Here is a 21,608-nt window from a genome sequence, read left to right on the forward strand (position 1 = left end):
TTCTTCTTCTTCTTCTTCTTCTTCTTCTTCTTCTTCTTCTTCTTCTTCTTCTTCTTCTTCTTCTTCTTCTTCTTCTTCTTCTTCTTCTTCTTCTTCTTCTTCTTCTTCTTCTTCTTCTTCTTCTTCTTCTTCTTCTTCTTCTTCTTCTTCTTCTTCTTCTTCTTCTTCTTCTTCTTCTTCTTCTTCTTCTTCTTCTTCTTCTTCTTCTTCTTCTTCTTCTTCTTCTTCTTCTTCTTCTTCTTCTTCTTCTTCTTCTTCTTCTTCTTCTTCTTCTTCTTCTTCTTCTTCTTCTTCTTCTCCTCCTCCTCTCCATGTCCTTTCTGTAATTTTCGATTTCTGTATAATATCTGTTTATTTGTCTGTCTGTATGTTTGTTTTTTGCTTTCCTTGTTTGCCTGTCTATTTGTCTGTATGTCTGTCTGTTTGTTTATCTTTCTCTCTACCCGTCTCTCTCTTCCTCCCTCCCTCCGTCTCCTCTCACCTTATTCTCTTTCATCCTCTACTCCTTGTCTCCTCTTTGTTTGCTCCTCCTGTATGCCTCTCGTCCACCCTTATCTCCTCCTCCTCCTCCTCCTCCTCCTCCTCCTCCTCATCCTCATCCTCATCCTCCTCGAGTGATGTGGTTCCGCTGCCTCACGATCTGTCATACTCCACACCACAGCCAGCAGAAAGTGGAGGAAGCAAAGTGAAAGAGAGAGAGAGAGAGAGAGAGAGAGAGAGAGAGAGAGAGAGAGAGAGAGAGAGAGAGAGAGAGAGATAGGTCTGATTGTAATTGTGGTGAGAGTGAGGCGTTTCTCTCTCTCTCTCTCTCTCTCTCTCTCTCTCTCTCTCTCTCTCTCTCTCTCTCTCTCTCTCTCTCTCTCTCTCTCTCTCCCTCCTGTTATCCTCCTTCCTTGAATGTTTACCAAAACATGGTAATTTATTTTCCTATTTTCTTTCTTTCTCCTTTCTTCTTTTATCTTCCTTCCCTTATTTCTCTCCCATGAATATTTATGTAAAAGGCAACGACACGTGTCTATTTTCCTCCTTCCATGATTATCTTCCTTTCAATGTACACAGAAGAGCACTATGAGAACAACAACAACAACAACAGCAGTAGAAATAGTTGTAGTAGTATCACGAGAGAACGGCATTTTTTTTTCTTTTTTCATGGGGCATTAATTCTTTGCTTTTGTGGGGAGGGGGGAGGGAGAGGGAAGGACCTGTTTACACCGTCGAGAGAGAGAGAGGAAGAGAGAGAAAGCGAGAGAGCCGCGGAAGAAGAGACCATCGCGAGGACGGGTGGGGAAACAGCAGTAGATTTAAGGCCTCCAGGTAAACGAGCCCAGGTAAATGACCCAGCAGGTAAAACTGAAACCGGGGGAGATGGGACGGGAAATAATGTATCCTCAGTGGGGCAAAACTTGAGTGCGTGAGGGACGGCGAGTCGTTCATCAGGCTGAGCGTTGATCGTGTGTTATCGTAAATAAGCAAACTTTTCACGCAGGAAGAAGCTACACTTATCACGTCATAAAGACCGGTCGTCTCCTTCTCCTGGGCTGCCCTCAATGCCTCGGGGTTGGTGCTGCTGGTGCTTCCCTCGCCTAGTGGAGCTTCATTACGCACCCTGCAAAACACGGGAGAGGGATGGCGGGATATGGAAGACAAGGGGTAGGAGTTGTTATTAGCTGTTGCCAGGTTTTAGTGATAGGCAGGAGAGAGGGAGAGAGTGATGAGGGCCTTGGTATTGAAGACGGAGTAGCAAGGGTTGTTGTTCCGAATTGTCTTATGATGTTAGATCGTGTTCTTATCCTATTTAGTGATAGACAAGAGAGAGAGAGGGAGAGAAGGATAACAGTGTATGGGGGATGGGTAGCGAAGGATGGGACTTGTTCTTTGCCACTTGATGATATTTTAAATTCTTTCACTAGTAGACGTCAGTGAGGGAGAGAAGGACCAAACGAATGGAAAGAGAACCTACTACTTGAAGTGATAGGAAGGAGAAAGTTGGTACCAGATTAAAACATATCACATCCTATCAATATTGTTGCTCAAGTTCACAGACTTAGACGAGAGATAGACCCCCCCAAAAAAAAAACAATGAAATACGATGACAAATACAAGACCATGAGTGTGTGAGTATTACGTTTCACATCGCAGCGTTATCAGCCACAATGGAGAGGCTCGGATGATGGAGGCACTGAAGCTCAGGATGAAGAGCGGCAGCGGCGAGGGCGGCGGGGGAGCTGAGTGACTGATGGGAGGCGATACAGAAAGCGAGGCTGAGATGAGAATTACCCTTATGCGCCAAAGAAATCCTCTCAGTATAAGGCGGCAGAACAGATCTCGTAGGAAAGGAAACGTGAATGCTGCGTGTGAAAGAGATTCCCTCAAGTGAGACGACTTATGAATGGGGAATATTGTGAGGAAATCATTTTATGTGGATTTTGTATTGGGGGAGAGGAAGAGCGGGAGTGGTTGGTGTGTCGCGGCGGCCCTGGGCAAGGCGGTTCCTGAGGCGACCTACCCAACGCTCAGTGCCTCCCTCGCTCCTCCCATCGGTGCTCCTTGTCTGTCCCTGCAGAGGGTGATGGGGAATCTTGCTGAAATAGAGTCGCTTCCTAGAGTGAGTGGGTGTGTATCTGTATATCGGTGTTTGTGTGTTTGTGTGCCTGAATATAAGTGTTTATGTGTGTGTGTCTATGTGTTGTTTCCTTACCTCGCTCTTTTTTCCCTCTCTCCTGCTCATGTTCGTCTTTGTTTCTTTTAGTTCATATTGTGTCACGTATGAAGGAGAATTACTTTCCAAGGGAGACAAAAAAAGAAAAAAATGGAAAGGAAAGCCCCATTGGATTGTCTCGTCCAAGAAAAAATACAGTAGAAGAGTTACATGACTTTTTTTTCCTTTTATTTCGAGCGCTGTCTTTGTGTTTGATTTCTATATGACTCCTTGTGTGTGTGTGCGTAAGTGTGTTGTGTGTGTGTGTGTGTGTGTGTGTGTGTGTGTGTGTGTGTGTGTAAGTAAGTAAGTAAGTAAGTAAGTAAAGGTTTATTGCCCATTTGCATAAATACATTTGAGAAAGACATGTTTACAAAAGAAGAAAGATGGCAGAGACTGTCAAGCCGAAGCTTCCCGACAGTCACATATATGTACATAATTATGAATATTGTTTACACCAACACCAATTGGCAATATTTTAGGTAAACTATCTAAAGAATTATTTGAGTAACTAGACTAGTAATAATAGCAATAATAATTACAAGATTAAAGCTAAGGAAATTACAATAAATATACTGCAAATGCAAATATTGATAATAATAATAATAATAATAATAATAATAATAATAATAATAATAATAATAATAATAATAATAATAATAAAATAATAGTAATAATAGTAATAATAATAATAATAATAATAATAATAATAATAATAATAGTAATAATAATAATAATAATAATGATAATAATAATAATAATAATAATAATAGTAATAGTAATAATAATAATAACAATAACAATAATAATAATCATAATAATAATAATAATAATAATAATTATTATTATTATTATAATAATAATAATAATAATAATAATAATAATAATAATAATAATAGTAATAATAAAATTAAAAGGAAATTAGACGAAACATATCATGAAGGGAAATAAACACTACATATTGCAATACCACATTAGAAAATACATCTATAAAAATTTGCTATACATGGGACAGGCAAAGAATAAGGGAAATTTCAGATAGAAATGTTTGTTTTGTGTTCAAAATGTTAAATTTAAAATTATGTATTTTGGCAGTTATACAAATATGTCTTCAAAGATTGTGTGTGTGTGTGTGTGTGTTTGTCTGTCTTTCTGCTGATGCATTAGTATATCTTAATGTATTACACACACACACACACACACACACACACACACACACACACACACACACACACACACACACACACACATTAATTTCCTCTTACGGTTTTAGATTCGTTTATTTGTATTCCCTTAATTAAATGTATCATGCCATTAATAACACTGAACACCTCTGTATGCGTGCGTGTATGAGAGAGAGAGAGAGAGAGAGAGAGACAGAGAGAGAGAGAGAGAGAGAGAGTGAGAGTTTGTGTGTTCAGTACATATACGCGGCCGCTCCTTACAACCCAGCGCATTCTGTGTCGAAGCGCCTTAAGCCTAAAGGTCTTGGAAAAAGTGACTTGCCTGGCTGAGAAAGTGCCGCCACACATCACGGAAAGCGACGGCCATATTTCACTTTTCGGTGAAGGGAACTATGGCTCCTCTTAAGGGGAAGAAACGCACGCTACAGTCACCAGAAAAAAATAACCCTTGAATTCACGTCCATCCATCTATATACGAATACCTGGCCGGCAATCCCTCATGCGGTCTCCTTAACAAAGCACGATACAGTTATACATTGAATCCACTGACAAATACAAAAAAAAGTAGCTTATACATATCTGACATGTATACAGATATGCACACACACATAAAGTCTCAAGCCTAGACAAATCACACCACACTCATACACTGAATTCATATACAAATAGAAAAAAAGAAGGTAGCAAATACATACTTAACATTAATACATATACACACACTCACATAAATAAAGTCTCATATTTTTCTACTTGTAGTGGGAAAAATATAAGCTGGTCAAAAACTAGATGATTAAATGTTGGGAGGAATAAAAGTCTTGTTTTCCAATCAGTGATACAGACGAGTCGAGGAGAAAAAGAGGATTTTCCTCGGGCAAACTTCTTGAAAGAGGCGAATCAGATACAATTAGTCGGATGAGAGAGAGAGAGAGAGAGAGAGAGAGAGAGAGAGAGAGAGAGAGAGAGAGAGAGAGAGAGAGAGAGAGAGAGAGAGAGAGAAATTGATTACCCTGAAATATTTTTTGTTCATATTTTCCATATTTTCTCATCAAGTTGTTTAGCACTGATTATTGTAGCCAGCCTGCGTATAGTCTCTCTCTCTCTCTCTCTCTCTCTCTCTCTCTCTCTCTCTCTCTCTCTCTCTCTCTCTCTCTCTCTCATTCGTCTTTTACCTCCCTTTCTTCCTTCTTCCTTCCTTCCTTCCTTCCTCCTTCAACATCTCTGCTTCTTTACACATAACGCTTGTTACCACTATGTTTTTTCCTTCCTTTCGTCTCCTCCATCCCACTCCCTTCTTCGTATCTTTCCATTCGCGTGTATGTACCCTGTGTGTGTATGTGTGTGTGTGTGTGTGTGTGTGTGTGTGTGTGTGTGTGTGTGTGTGTTCATCTTCCACACATACCTTCACATTTGTATTCTTTCCTTTCCTCGTCTGCTTGTCTTCAGCTAAATTCCCTCGTTTCTACTTTGTTATTTGTGTTTCCCTATTTATTTTTCCCCATTCCCATCTTTTCCTCCTCAGATCTCTCTCTCTCTCTCTCTCTCTCTCTCTCTCTCTCTCTCTCTCTCTCTCTCTCTCTCTCTCTCTCTCTCTCTCTCTCTCTCTCTCTCTCTCTCTCTCTCTCTCTCTCTCTCTCTCTCATATCTTATTCCTTCGTATTCTTCTCGTTTTGTTTTTGGCTTCATTTTCAATTATTTGCCCAATTTTGTTCCTTTCTTTCTGTCTTCCTTCTGGTTTCATGCTTTTGCCGCTCTAAAAAGTTCACCTCTTAATTACAACCACACCTCCACTTCCTTTGTTCGCTCGTGTAATTATTATCACCGCTTTGTTCCTCCTTTTTGCCTAAGAAGTGAGAAATCCTCGCCTTTTTTTCCTTATTCATTATAACTTGCGTCTCCATTGTTCTGTTTCATCCTTGTAATGAGTTCAGAGAGAGAGAGAGAGAGAGAGAGAGAGAGAGAGAGAGAGAGAGAGAGAGAGAGAGAGAGAGAGAGAGAGAGACCGCCAAAATCTTCAACTGTTTTCACAAAAGAGGAGAGAGAAGGAAGAAGTTTTTAGATTGTACTTACAGTAAAATCCCTCTTATCCGGCATTCGAGTATCCGGCAGCTTCAAGTATCCGGCACATTTTTCCCCGAGCCTTAAAATCAATAAAAAATCAACGTGTACTCATAAAATCGATTAAAATTCCCGCGCGAGGCATACTTTGTCCCCTCGCCACCAGAGCGCACTGCTTCGCGCCATCCGCAGCCCACTGCACTGTGTTTACTCAGTGACTCAGTCCCGCGTGTGCACTGTTTATCGCCTGACGCCTTCATCATGCTTAAAGTTGTAGAAAAGAGGAAGCGTGTTGTGCTTACACTTAAGCAGCTGATCAGATCAGCTGCTGATTAAGATCAGCTGATCTTTGTTATGGTAAGATGCATGAGTGTGAGTGTAGGGTGGTGATTGTGGACATAATTTCACTTCTATTCAAGTATCTGGCAATATTCAAGTATCCGGCATGTTGGCGGTCCCGTTGATGCCGGATAAGAGGGATTTTACTGTATTTTCTCTCTCTCTCTCTCTCTCTCTCTCTCTCTCTCTCTCTCTCTCTCTCTCTCTCTCTCTCTCTCTCTCTCTCTCTCTCTCCTTGTACCTGTCTCCTACTCTCCGTCTCTCCTTCCCTCTATCTGTCACCTACTCTCCCTCTCTCACTTCCTCTACCTGTCCCCTCCTCGTGATTTATGCCCTCGCAGTCTCACCTGTCGCACCTCCTTCGCCAGGTAGATGAATTTGCCTTTCTCTCCTGTTTTTTTATTCTCATTTCCCTTTTTTCTTCACGATTTCAACATTCCCGTCGTCCACCCCCTTCTCTATTTCTTTTTCCTTTTTTTTTCTTCCTGCTTTGCTCCTTATCCTTCTTGTCGTCATCCTATTTGTTGTTCTTCTTTTCTTCTTTCTTCTCTTTTCTCTTTCTTCTTCTTCACAACAGCCTCGTAAGACTAAAATGGGTGTATTATTGTTAATTCTTCCTTTGTGTTCCTCCTTTGTCTTCATCTTCCTCATTCTTTTCCTTGTCGTCTACCTCACTTCTATCTTTCTCTATTCTTCATGTCTGCAAAATATTATTGTCTCCTCCCTTTCCTCCTCTTCCTTCTCTTGTTCCTTGTCTTCATTCCCGTCCTCGATGTTGTTGTCATCCTCGTTTTCGTCCTCCTCCTCCTCCTCATCTTTCTTGTCGTCTTCCATTTCTCATCTCCCCTTTTCTATTTTTTCTCAACAATGATATCTTTTCTGGAGACAGTATCATCAGATTGTGTGTGTGTGTGTGTGTGTGTGTGTGTGTGTATGTAATTACTCTCTCTCTCTCTCTCTCTCTCTCTCTCTCTCTCTCTCTCTCTCTCTCTCTCTCTCTCTCTCTCTCTCTCTCTCTCTCTCTCTCTCTCTCTCTCGTCCCTCATCTCTTCATTTTCTATTTAATTTTCGTCGTAACACCGTCTAGCCGACTCTAGCCAATTAATGTGTTGTCTTGGGAAGCACACGAGGAGAATGGGGTCAGGGAAGGTTATTGGGGAAGGGGGAGGAGGCGGGGTGGGGGAGGTGTAGGGGTCTGGTGGGAGTAGGTACATCCCCCTCCCCCTTCCTCGTATATGTGTAACAAGCCGCTTAAACTGGAAACTTTTAACAACTCCAGAACCTCTTGTTAGGAAAGTTGATTCTTCTCTGACCTGAAAAAAAAAAAAAAGGAAAAAAAAGGGGCTTGGTCTGAGCTAACGATCAAACTGATTTTTTTTTTTTTTTTTTTTTGTAATCGCTGTAGGAGAAAGTTTGTAGCGTCTAGCAGTCTTGACTTAATTCAACTTTGGCTTCGTTTTGATGACTTACGGAGGGCTTAGTAGTGACTTGCTTCTCCTCGTCTTGTTCTCTTGGCGACCCCCCCCGTCTCCTCCTTCTCACCCATTTTTTTTTGTTGTTGTTTTCTTGCTTGATTTCTTGTCGTATTCGTCCCATCGTTTCTTTCTCATTTGTTTATTATTTTTTTTTCCATGTTGCTTTCCTCTTTTTCTGTGTTTGTTTCATCATTACCATATTTGCAATTTTTTCCTGCTTTCCTCCTTTTCCCCCAGCACCACTACCTACTTGTCTTCTTCGTCTTCTTCCTCTTTCTTGTACTCGTCCTCCTGCATGTCTCCATATTCTTTCTTCTCCTTTTCTGTCTCGTCCTCGTCTCATCTTCTATTGCTTTCTCCTTCTCTTTTTTGTCCTCGTCCTTGTATTTTGTCTTCCTATTATACCTCTTTCTTCTCCTGTCTCGTCTTCGTTCGCGTAAATATTTTCTCATTTTATTCCCCTTCCTTATCTTCGTTCTCGTTCTCGTCTTGCGGGAAACGGGAATCGAGACCAGTTCACCCAATCCTCCTGTCACGGTTCCCTACTCTGGTTTAAACTTCTTATTCTCCTTCTCTCTCATCTTTTTCCTCCTCCTCCTCCTCCTGCTCTTCGTGTTCCTTGTCTTCGCCCTGTCCTTCATCTTACTGCTTCTTGATCTCGTCCTGCCTTCTCGCTTTGTCCTACCATCAAGTTCCTCCGGTCTTTGTCTGATGTTCTTCTTTCATCTTCCTTTTGCTGTCTTGATTGATTTCCTCAGTGTCATAATTTGAAGCGTACTCCTGGCTTTCCTATAGCTTCTCTTTTTCCTCCTCCTCCTCCTCCTCCTCCTCCTCCTCCTCCTCCTCCTCCTCCCTCTCTCTGACTACATAATTATAACTTTGATGAGTTGTTTTTTTTTTTTTGAGGGGCCCTACGTACGTTAGACGACCGCGGGCATTTCTCTTTCTCTCTCTCTCTCTCTCTCTCTCTCTCTCTCTCTCTCTCTCTCTCTCTCTCTCTCTCTCTCTCTCTCTCTCTCTCTCTCTCTCTCTCTCTCTCTCTCTCTCTCTCTCTCTCTCTCTCTCTCTCTGGCGTAGTGCTGCCGAAGGGGAAGAAGGAGACATATTGTATGAAGACTTTGGGTGGTATGATACTGATGGTTAGTGTATGGGTGAAGGAGAGTGGAATGAGGGAATAGAGAAGGTGTTGGTGCTTGTCCTTCCACTGGTCCTTTTTCAGGGGGATGATTCTATGGGCTACTGTGTATTTGAGGAAGTGGCATGAGTAATGAGACTTTAAAAGGGAAGGGATGTTCATGCAGTGTTCTCCTGAGTGTTAGTGGGTAATGTTACTGAGATGTTCTTTCAAACTGAATTATTTAGTCTGACAATTTGATAGTTAGTCAGTCAGGTAGTCAGCCAATTAGCCATTTAATAAGTCAGCCAGGTAGTCAGCCAATTAGCCATTTAATAAGTCAATCAGTTAGTCGGTCAGTGAGTGAGTCAGTCAGTCAAGCATTCATTCATTCATTCATTCATTCATAGATAGTCAATCAGTCAGGTAGTCAGCCAATTAGCCAGTTACTGAATCAATCAGTCAGCCAGTCAGTGAGTCAGTCAGTCAACTATTCAGTCAGTCATTCAGTCATTCATTCATTCATTCAGTCAGTCAGTCACTCAATCAGTCGGCCATTCAGTCATTCATTCAATCAGTCAGTCAGTCAGTCAGTCAGTCAGTCAGTCAGTCAGTCGGCCAGTCAGTCATTCATTCAATCAGTCAGTCAGTCAGTCAGTCAGTCAGTCAGTCAGTCATTCATAAAGTACAGGTGTTTTTATTGTATCGTATTGTATTGTACTGTATTTGATTGATTGATTGATTGATTGAATTTTTTTTTTTGCCCTCTCTCTTTCACTCTTGAATTCTGATGTTTCTTTAGGTTACTTTATATGATCAATAGTGGAATGTGTCGTTACTTGTCATTCCACTGAAAGGATGACAACTACGGTACTGGTGCTGCTGGTATTTTGTGTTTGTTTGTTTGTTTTTCTATTTTTTTCCCTCTCTGTATATATATTTGTTCCTCTCTACATATTTTGTTTCTTGAATTCTGATGTGGCGAGCAGCTGTGCCGAGGTGCCAGATAGTGAAGAGAACTTTTCCAATCATCCTGACTTTTTTTTTTCCTCTTCATATTTACGAACCTGCACTAAACATTGAGAAAACTGCTCTCCTCCAAATAATAATAATAATAATAATTTTTTGCTGTCTCCCTCCATACCTATGACAATTAATAATTCTTCTTATCTTATTTATCCTTCTGCTTCATCCTCTTCCTTCTACCTTTCCCTGCTATACTTCTTTCTTCTTCTATAGTATTATGTCTCTCTAGTTTCCCATTTAGTAAAACAAGGACATAAAATATTCCTGTTGAGTTATCCTATGCAATTCCATCTCTTCGTATCGTATCATTTCTTATTTTCTTCCTAATCATTCTTCATCAAGGCCCTCGTTCTTCTCCTTGGAAATTCAACTCTATTCACCAAATCTTGAAGCCACGGTAACCTATCTTGTTTAACCGTTTCCTTCATTACCAAACAGCCTAGTTGGGACCAAAAGATATCCTACTGTTTTTTTTTTTTTCCTTTCGTATATTCCTTCGTATTATCCTCTTTTTTCTTTTTGTTGTTGTTGTTGTTGTTTTCTTCTTCTTCTTCTTCTTCTTCTTCTTCTTCTTCTTCTTCTTCTTCTTCTTCTTCTTTTTGAGTGGTAGACGAGTGGAACGGACTCAGTAATCATGTAGTTAGTGCTAGGACACTAGAGAGCTTTAAGAGAAGATTAGACAAGTTTATGGATGGGGATAACAGATGGAAATAGGTAGATGTGTTTCAAACAGGGACTGCCACGTGTAAGCCTGGTCGCTTCTTGCAGCTTCCCTTATTTCTTATGTTCTTCTTATGTTCTTCTTCTTCTTCTTCTTCTTCTTCTTCTTCTTCTTCTTCTTCTTCTTCTTCTTCTTCTTCTTCTTCTTCTTCTTCTTCTTCTTCTTCTTCTTCTTCTTCTTCTTCTTCTTCTTCTTCTTCTTCTTCTTCTTCTTCTTCTTCTTCTTCTTCTTCTTCTTCTTCTTCTTCTTCTTCTTCTTCTTCTTCTTCTTCTTCTTCTTCTTCTTCTTCTTCTTCTTCTTCTTCTTCTTCTTCTTCTTCTTCTTCTTCTTCTTCTTCTTCTTCTTCTTCTTCTTCTTCTTCTTCTTCTTCTTCTTCTTCTTCTTCTTCTTCTTCTTCTTCTTCTTCTTCTTCTTCTTCTTCACCTCCTCCTCCTCCTCCTCCTCCTCCTCCTCCTCCTCCTCCTCCTCCTCCTCCTCCTCCTCCTCCTCCACCTCCACCTCCTCCTCCTCCTCCTCCCTCGACTTTATTCTTTCATATTACAATAGCACTCCCTTCGCTGTTGGTCGTGCAGTGTGTGCCATCCCCTCTCGTAGATTTAATTGGCAATTTTTTCCTTCCTCAGGCACCTTGGGGATGCCGCGGGATGCCGGGACGACGCCGTGTAAGTGTGAATGTTGTTGCTGCTAATGTGTTGTTTGTACATAGTGTTCCTTTGATGTTCCTTATCCTGCTATATTAGTTCTGTCTCTCTACCTTGATCTCGTTTTCTTTATTTATTTTCCTTCTCGTCTGGAACTCTCCGTCTCTCGTCTCGTCTCCACTCTGTTCGCTTCCTCTTCGTCATCTTTGTCTTCTTGGTGTTTTATTTTCCGTGTGTTTCTACTGCTTTGTTTTGTTTACGGTGATTTTTTTCCCTTCCTCTTTCCCTTCCCTTCCCTTCCCTTTCCTCTCTGTTGTTTCTCTTCCTTCTCTCACTTTTCTTTCTTTTTTTTTCGCGTGGTCTTTTTTGCTTTTTTTTTATTGCAGTTTATTTTTTTCCTCTCTCTCTCATCCTCGTCCTACACTTCCTCGTTGTCCTTCATCCAGTAATCTTCGTCTACTCTCTTTTCTCTTCCTCTTCCTTCTCTTCGTCTTAGTTCTTGCAGATGTTCCTATTTTTCTTTTGTTTTTTAGTTACATTTATTTTTTTCTCCTCTCTCTCTTCTCTATCCTCCTCCTCCTCCTCCTCCTCCTCCTCCTCCTCATCCTCCTCCTCCTCCTTCTCCTCCTCCTCCATATTCCCTACCTTATATGTAATAACTCATGCACTTAATTTTGTTTCGAGATGGAAATTTACTCGTCTGCCTGAGAAGAGAAGATTATATTCACATTATTAAAGAGCCGCGCGTGTGTGATACTGTCTTGGTAGAAGAGAGACGAGGCAGAGGAAGAGAGAGGAAGAGAGAGAGAGAGAGAGGGATGGATGGATGCGTGGATGCGTGGCTGCGTGGAGTCTCCCGAAGGACACATTGGAGAAGGAGGAGGAGGAGGAGGAAGAATAAGAAGAAAAGGAGGAGGAGGAGAAAGAAGAAGAAAAAGAAGAGGAGGAAGGGAAAGAAGAAGAAGAAGAAGAAGAAGAAGAAGAAGAAATAGAAGAAAAACAAGAATAATAACAAGAAGAGAAAGAGTAAGAAGAAAAGGAGAAAGAGAAGACACAAAGAAACACAAAGGAACACAAAGACTCGTAATACGTTTTCTGTTTCCATTTTCATTTATTTCAAAGTCGCAATTATCGGATTAATGTTATTTTTCTTTATTTCTTTGGAGTTCAACGTGAAATATTAAGTATAAATTAGGTAATAACTCCAAATACATGTTTTCTGTTTCTGTTTTTATTTTCATTTAATTTTTCACCTCAGTCGTAATTATCGGATCAATATTTTTTTTTGTCTTCCCTTTCTTTTTCTTAATTTTCTTTTCATATCTATCTGGGCGTCAACTTTTACAATAATAGAAGGAGATATACACGAAACATTTCTTCTTTATTTCCATTTTCATTTTTGTCTAAGCCCCAATTATCGGATTAATATTTTTTTTGTCTTCCTTTCATTTTCTCTCTTTCTTTTTTTCGGTTGGTCTATCAAATCACATATTTCTGGGCGTCAACATCCATCCCGCGGCAGCAGTGGTGGTGGTAGTGGTGGTGGTAGTGGTGGTGGTGGTGGTGGTGGTGGTGGTGCGGTGGAAAATATGTATGCAAAAAAAAAAAAAAATCGGGGGAGGGAAAAAATGAAGAGCTGGATATGTTTCCCTTTTATAGAGCGAGGCGTGTCATTTCCGATACGTGATGGAGTAAAAAAAAGGCTTGGTATGTATTTTTTACTCCAATATGATTGTTTTGTGGTAATGGAATTTTGGAGTCTCTCTCTCTCTCTCTCTCTCTCTCTCTCTCTCTCTCTCTCTCTCTCTCTCTCTCTCTCTCTCTCTCTCTCTCTCTCTCTCTCTCTCTCTCTCTCTCTCTCTCTCTCTCTCTCTCTCTCTCTCTCTCTCTCTCTCTCTCTGTCATTTCCGCCTGGCTGTATTTCTTCATGTGTCGAAGCCATACGGTAATGAGAGAGAGAGAGAGAGAGAGAGAGAGAGAGAGAGAGAGAGAGAGAGAGAGAGAGAGAGAGAGAGAGAGTAGAGAACCACAAAACCACCTACTCATCCAACCAACCAGATAGATAGATATATAAAGAGAGAGAGAGAGAGAGAGAGAGAGAGAGAGAGAGAGAGAGAGAGAGAGAGAGAGAGAGAGAGAGAGAGAGACCACAATTCTTACCACTCAAATCCCCTTCATTAAATAACAATCAGAGAGAGAGAGAGAGAGAGAGAGAGAGAGAGAGAGAGAGAGAGAGAGAGAGAGAGAGAGAGAGAGAGAGAGAGAGAGAGAAACAGGAACTTAGACCCCTCATTTCACTCACCTTAACAGAAAAAAGCACCTCACACTTAACCACAGAACAACCTCACTACCTCCTTACCTTCCACGCAACCCAAGACTAACCCCTCCCAGTCTCCCCCGACACACACACACACACACACACACACACACACACACACACACACACACACACACACACACACACACTTCCCCTACACAACCCCACCCTACAGCCGTGACTCAAAAGGGTGTATGGCAGGGAAGGTGGGGTGGTGGTGGTAGTGGGGGCGACGAGAGGAGGAAAATTAATGTATGAGCCCAATTTTTCACTTCATAGGGTAGGAAAATTGATGACATACGCAGAGGTGGCGAGGAGGTCCTGGGGAGTGAGGCACGGACGACCAAGACAAAATTCCTGCCACTGGGGCGCGAAGGGGGCAAGAGAGAAAGAGGGAGAGGGGAAGGAGAGGGAGGGAGAGGGGTAAGAAAGAGAGAGCGGGGAATAAAAGGAAGTAGGGAAAGGGAATTTGAGGGGTGGAGACACTGCGTCGCTGTGAAACTCAATATCTGAACGGTGAAGGGATGTTGACGATGATGGAGGAGGAGGAGGAGGAAGAGGAGGAGCAGGAGAAGAAGGAGTAGGAGAAGGGGAGGAGGGGGAGAAGGGAGTGAGGGTGGATTAGGGGAAGAAGGCAGACGAAAAAAAGAAGAAGAAAAAGAAAAAGAAAAAGAATAAGAACAAGAATAACAAGATCAAGAATAAGAAGAAATAGAACAACAACAATAACAACAACAATATCAACAACAACAACAACAACAACAACAACAACAACAGCAACAACAAACAGAACAAGAACAAAAAGAAAAAAAGAAGAGCAAAAACAAAAACATCAACAATAACAACAAAAACAAGAAGAACAAGAAAAGATAGAAGAAGAGGAAGAGCAAACACAAATGAAGCAAGAGGAAGGACAAACAGCAGCAGCCCTGTTGGTCCTTGTGGAACTGTTTTAGGGACCATACATACGAGAGAAACATCTAAACGGTGGAGAAAAAGAAAAAGGGGGAGGAGGAGGAGGAGGAGAACGAGGAGGAGGAAGAAGAGGAGAACCAGGGAGGAAAGGAAGGATAATTTTGGATATATCGGAAGGAGCTCTCTCTCTCTTTTTTTTTTTTTTTTTGGTGGGGGGAATAGGAGGAGCATGTTTGATTCTGTTTTGTTATATTGATTTTTTTTGTTCTTGGTGGTAAATATTTCTTTTGGTTTATGTTATATTTTTTATTGTTCTTTGCGTTATTTGCTTTTTTTTGTCACTAATGTTATTTTTGCCACATTACTCTCTCTCTCTCTCTCTCTCTCTCTCTCTCTCTCTCTCTCTCTCTCTCTCTCTCTCTCTCTCTCTCTCTCTCTCTCTCTCTCTCTCTCTCTCTCTCTCTCTCTCTCCCCCATCATCACTCACAAGCTGCAAGAAATAACTCACAATTGGAACACCAGCGTCTCTGTGGAAACCTTTCCGAGCACTTTAAAACCTCCAGCGAAAACTTGCGAATCTTGGCAGTAAAATGGGGTGCGTACGTAGTTAAATTCATCATCATTTTATGCTTGAAGAATAACCGTGATAAAACTCAGACGCAGATGCACGAATAGGAATAGGAATTATGATGGTACGCGAGTATTTCTTAAGAGTGATGCTGGCAGAGGAGTGGAATGAGGTATGATATGGCATAGCAGCACTAACTTGGCATGAAAATTACCGGGAAGGCTATAAAGGGCAAACGATTAAACTAGTAAGGTATTTTGGGTATTTTCTGACTTGTAATACTGGTAGAGGAGTGGAATGAGGTCTGCTATAGCACGGTAACACTAACCTAGTCTGAAATTCATGTCAATGGCTGAAAGAGCAAACGATTAAACTAGAGAGATTTTGGCTGGTAGCAAAATAAGTGTTTCTTTGAGGAGTGACACTGGTAGAGAATGGAGTAAGCCTTGTTTAGCGTATCGACCTCAAATGTTGGAAGGATGAAAGAGGCGGCCCATTAAACTAGTGAGATATTGTAAATATTTCCTAACAAATGATGCAGGCAGGAAATGGAATAATTTTTTATACAACACAGTATCACTCTATCTTGGCTTCAGATTCGTGTCGATAGTTGAAATGAGGAAACTCAGTAAGCTAGAGAGGTACTTTGCATCTCTTAAATGTTTGCTTCGTATGTCTGTGTACTCTAATAACAGTTTCTAAGTGTTACGAAAGTGTTCAAGTGTCTCCATTTCGATTCAGTGGCTATGCTTTCATTATCTTTAAACAACAGAGGTGGAAATGCATTTAATATATCAGTTTAGACATTCATTTACTCATTGATCCCCATCCCCTCTCTCTCTCTCTCTCTCTCTCTCTCTCTCTCTCTCTCTCTCTCTCTCTCTCTCTCTCTCTCTCTCAAGGTGGTAGGACAAGCAAACAAGGGGGACGCACAGCCCGTGGAGCGATGGCCGTCCCTCTCTCTCCCTCCCGTCCCCTCCCGCCCCCTACACAACCACTTACCCCCCTCCCGGCTCCCCTCCCTCAAACCTTCCCCGCGACAACATATTGAGCGCCGTCAGGAGGGTGGCGTGCGTGATAAGGACAGGAGGGAGAGGGACTGACCAGCGCTATCACTCCTTCAGGTGATGCTGTAGGAGGAGGAAGAGGAGGAGAGAGAGAGAGAGAGAGAGAGAGAGAGAGAGAGAGAGAGAGAGAGAGAGAGAGAGAGAGAGAGAGAGAGAGATGGGAGGAGGTATGGATGATAGGGAAAGTGACTGGGAGAAGATGGAGGAGCGTCATAAATACTTACTGGAAAAAAAATACGTGGAGGAAGAGGAAGAGGAAGTGGAGGAGAAAGAGGAGGAGGAAGGAGGAGGAGGAGGAGGAGGAGGAGGAGGAGGAGAAGGAGGAGGAGGAGGAGGAGTAAGGACACAAAGAAACATAAAAGAAAAGCAATTAACACCATACCTTGAGGCTGTTTATGGTGAAGGGGACGGACAAGAATAACACACAAGAGAAGGGAAAGTAATAGTGTTTATGATGGCACTGATAATAGCGTTAAACTTCAACGAGAACCAAGGATAAATATGCAGAAATGATCTTGAAAAATAATAGTGTTTTTTGTGATATTTGTGGTGATAGTACTAAGAGTTGACAAGAACCGAGAACATATGTACATAAAAGATCTCGAGGAACAGTAATGACGTTGGTGGTATTTGTGGTGATAACACTAAATGCTGAGAAGAAAGAGCGGAAAGTACAGGAATAATTCGTTTTGAAGAGTACTGACCAATGTACTAAACTTTAACAAGAACCAGGAAATAAGAGTATATTAAATATTTCGAAAGTGTGATTTAAGTAGATAACACCACATAAATTATCACAAATTGAACCCCCCCAAAAAAAAGAGATAAAAATACAGAAAAAAAAAACTCAAAATAAGCTCGAAAAGGTAACTTAAAATCGAGCATGGTTGAGACAAATAACACCAAATACTCACAAATCATCCTGCATCGAAAGAGAACAGGAAAGAAATTACAAATGAACTCGAAAATGTAAATAAATTCGAGCATGGAGGAAGCAGATAACACCACACACTCACAAATCATCCCACATCGAGAGAGAAAAAAAAAACGAATATGTATCTAAAATTGAGCATGGACGAAGCAGATAACACCACAAACTCACAAATCATCTCACTGTCCGCAGGAAGAGCAAGGGAGCCACGCATGAACCAAAAAGCATTACAGTAAATTGCAATAACGTGGTCCTGGAAACCCCTCAGTGTATTGACATGTGCCATTCTGCCACATCAAACAGGAAATTGAACCTCAAGTGTCCCCGAGGCTACAGGAGGAGGAGGACGAGAGGAGAGGGGGGAAGGAGGGAGGAGGAGGAGGACGAGAGGAGAGTGGAGGGAGGAGGAGGAGGAGAAAGAGGAGCAGAAGTAGTACCTTGTAAAAGATGTGGTGGGGAAATGACAAAGATTAACTTGAGAGCCTGAGAAGGACTAGCATTCCTGCAGGAGGAGGAGGAGGAGGAGGAAAAGGTGGAGGAGGATGAGAAGAAGAAAAAGAAGAAAAAGGAGGAAGGCGAGGAGGAGCAGGAGGAGAATATTCAGAAAAAAAACATAAAAGAAATGAAAAGTGAAAAGAAGAAGAAGAACGAGGAGAAAAAAGAAGAAGAGGAGGAGGAGGAGGAGGAGGAGTGGTAGCCATGTCACGAAGATGAAAAGAGATACTATAAAGGTGACGGAAGAAAAAGTATGAGGAGGAGGAGGAGGAGGAGAAAGGAGCAGGGAGAGTGAGTGATGTTAGTGGGATGACAGTGGCTGAGGAGGAGGCGGTGGTGGAAGAAGAAGCACAAGAAGAAGAAGAGGAGGAGTACCAGGGGATGAGGATGAGGTAAAACAATCATATGAGGGGCGATGGGAGGACATAAAAGATAATATAAGGGTCGTACTGGGAAGGGGAAAGTGGATGGTCGAGGAAGGGAAGTGTTTGGACGGGAGGCGTGTGTGGCGTGGCGGGAAGGAGGCGAGAGTGGCGAGGGAAGGTAAAAATGCTGGTGAACGAGGGGCACTTAGGAGCGATATGTGATGAAGTGCTGGAGAGTGAGTGGACGGGAGAGAGAGAGAGAGAGAGAGAGAGAGAGAGAGAGAGAGAGAGAGAGAGAGAGAGAGAGAGAGAGAGAGAGAGAGAGAGAGAGAGAGAGAATGAACAATAGACTGAATGCAAGAGTTGGCTGCAGGACAAAACCGTGTTAAACAAAATACACAGCGGTCTTCCAGCCTGGAATAAAAATTTTACAAGCAGTTTATTAGTTTCAGAAGCTTTTTTTTTATTTTATTTTATTTTATTTATTTATTTATTTTTTTTTTGCTGGACGAGTAAGATGACAAACTAAATTCGCCTGCACTAATGTATTTTTGAACGGGAACGAAAATGTGAGAAGAAAATATGTGGTGCAAGAAAAGCTATCAGGGAATCTTACTGTAACGAGGAGAAGAGTTTTAATGATTCACTTTGTGTCGCTTCGGGCGGAGTGGTAATGTTATTGTTTATGCTAAAGGCGTGAGTAAAGCATGTGATCTTGAGACTCGTTGGTCGGCTTCGCCTGTATCCTGTGTCCTTGTGTGAGGATTTCAACTTCAGTGTATCTATGTACACTTTATACTTTCAATCTTTCATTCCCATTGGGTTTAGTTTTAACAATTACAATTTTAATTTCATCAATATGCTCAATCTTTAGTAGCAATGATATACGATATTTATTCCTATAAGGTATTTTTTTAACAAATGCAATATGAAAACAATCCAAGGCGAAGGGTATTCATATAAAAGACTTGATTTCTTGCCTAACAAGTTTTCTCTTTATTGATGTCGCCGTGCACCGCGACACCAGCACGCACATATATGAATGTATATGAATAAATTGGCCTACTAACTGCAAATCTATTTCTTTTTATACTTTCATTTCGGACCAGCAACTTTGCAGTTTTATCCAATATGTTCCCTTTAGTTTGTCTCTTAACGGTTTGAAATATGTGAAAAAACGAATGAACACACAAACAAACAAAGGAGTAAATAAATAAATGAATAAATAAATAAATAAATATGCATATACTCTTTTCATAATCTTTCTTTACATTATAAAAAAAAAACGGTAATCCTGATTACCCATATAACTTTCCTTTTTTTGAGAATAGAATCCTTTGAATAGACAAATTTTTTTTAGCTATGCAACTCAAAACACTGCGTATCAGGAGTAACCACACTAATCGTCTCTTTATCTACATTCCTAGCATTAAAATTAAAGAAATAATAGTGATAGAAATATAAAAATTCCAGTAACACACGAATACTCTGAAAGCTTCTCCGGGTCTTAAAGGAGGAAGGCAGTGTGAGGGAAGAAGGATGTTGTGTAAGTGTCGCTAGGCCTTCCTCGTGGAGGGTGGGCAGGGCAGAGCGAGGAGGAGCAGAAGAGGATTTGAATGGAGGGTGACAAGAGTGGGGCAAGGGGAGGGTGGTGGTGGTGGGAGAGTCTGAGAATTACACTGTTGATTTTCTTTTCTTTTTTTTTCTTTTTTTCACGTTTTTCTCAGCACAATACGCTCGTTTGCACACACGTACATGCTCCTCTACTTCAGTCTGACACACACACACACACACACACACACACACACACACACACACACACACACACACACACACACACACACACACACACACACACGACATTTTTACCTTCTGTTGACCTCATGGAATAGATAGATACTTTTAGCTTATTGGTGTTTCGTCTTACCTCAATCCCTGTCCTGTTTCCTGCTTTATTTTATACAACTCAATCCATGAAGCCTTAAACTAAAATATAAAATGCAAGGGTTTAGTAAAATCGTTTGAGATGTCAGAGTGAATATTGCGTTAGTTATTACTGCGTTTAGTTTGCACAGGGTGGTTCAGGATATTATGGGATTATATACAAATCTCTCTCTCCCTCTCCCTCTCTCTCGTTCACTCTCTCTCTCTCTCTCGTCCCTCTCGTCCTCCTCCCCAAAGTGAGAGTTGAGTGTTGCCTGCATTGTGTTTGTGTGTGAGGTGGTTAGATGGGAGGAATATAGGTCAGAATGGTGTGGTGGAAAGATACGTCTGAAAAGCTGAGGATAGGAAGTTAATTGGCAAGCAATAAGTGTGGATGAGATTAAAGAAAGAAATGTGAATAGGAAGGAAGGATAGTCATGATGGAGTGTGTGTGTGGAGGAGGTGGGATGTCAGTGGAGTGCATGGGAAGGAGATGGAATCTTTTAATCTATTGAGGACAGTGTCAAATAAGAGTGTGTGGAAGAGGTGGAGTATAAATAAAGTGCTTATGCGGGAGATGGAGGCTTTTAATCTATGGTTGTATTAGGGAAAGTGTCAGTTAAGAGTGTTTGGAGTAGGTGGAGTGCAAATGGAGTGCGTGAAAGGTGGATGAAGGTTTTAATCTACGGTTGTTTTAAGGATAGTGGACGTGGGGAACAGCAAATGGAGTGTATAATTGAGAGATGGAGGCTTTTAATCTATGGTTATATTGAGGAGAATGCCAGTTAAGGTCACGTCCAGGTATAGAGTCGCACAACATCTGGAAATTTAAATACGAGTAGCAGTAGGAAAACAGGAGGTTATAAGAAAAGACTAGTCTACATTTAACAATATGCCAAGTGGAAATGATGTACGTTGTAAAAGCAGTAGATAAATAATTGTTTTGAATGTGGCAACTGTTTCAAATGTTTCATACTCATTCATAGGTGCTCTTAGGCATTTCATTAAAAATAATCGAATACAACAAACTACGTAAAATCAGACAATTTATTATTCTGTTATTGCCAATTATCACTTTTTAACATTTTATTCCTAAATTAACCTTGCACAACCAATCTTCCTCCTCCTCCTCCTCCTCCTCCTCTAACCACAGGCATAAAAATAGAACAAGTGGTGCTCATCCAGGTCGTCATCCACGCTTTCCCGTCCTCTCTCTCATGCACCCTCACGCAAGGAAAATAAACACTGCCTAATGATAGTGAGTAAAGCGATTCTTCCACCTGAGTTCAGAAGCGTTTAAGGATGCGAAGGATTCTGAAGGTGAAGGGGAAGTGAAGACGATGTGCAGGGGTATCCGGTGGCTGGTGGCTTGTGGCTCGTGGCCCGTGGGTATCGGTACGTGAGGCGAAAGAGTAATGATGAATGGTGATGTCTTAAAGGTAAACACTTCGTATGTCTTCAGAAAACGAGGGACGTTCGAGTGTGTTTACGTATGTGTGGGTGGGTGGGTCAGTGGATTGGTGACTGGCAACATGTGCTAAAAATAAGCTATTTTTATATATTTATTTATTGGTTATCCTCGTATTTTTTCGCCTCATGCAAGAACCAGCACCACTCCACGTCCATCCATATCCCTAATTCATCTCTCTCTCTCTCTCTCTCTCTCTCTCTCTCTCTCTCTCTCTCTCTCTCTCTCTCTCTCTCTCTCTCTCTCTCTCTCTCTCTCTCTCTCTCTCTCTCTCTCTCTCTCTCTCTCTCTCTCTCTCTCTCTCTC

General features: G+C 41.4%; 1 long non-coding RNA gene across 2 annotated transcripts in view; it reads left to right on the forward strand.

The window, feature by feature from the left end:
* LOC135090179 (uncharacterized) overlaps positions 1-21,608 on the forward strand; it is a 178,504-nt gene that overhangs the window by 120,979 nt on the left and 35,917 nt on the right. The window contains exon 3 of one of the 2 annotated variants that reach the window (XR_010261810.1): positions 11,236-11,274. This is a non-coding gene — a long non-coding RNA (uncharacterized LOC135090179). Of the gene's footprint in view, positions 1-11,235; positions 11,804-21,608 lie in introns of those variants that run through there. The other variant, XR_010261809.1, reaches the window with a different exon arrangement.

This window comes from Scylla paramamosain, chromosome 3, assembly GCF_035594125.1.
Source record: "Scylla paramamosain isolate STU-SP2022 chromosome 3, ASM3559412v1, whole genome shotgun sequence".
Lineage (NCBI taxonomy): Eukaryota > Metazoa > Arthropoda > Malacostraca > Decapoda > Portunidae > Scylla > Scylla paramamosain.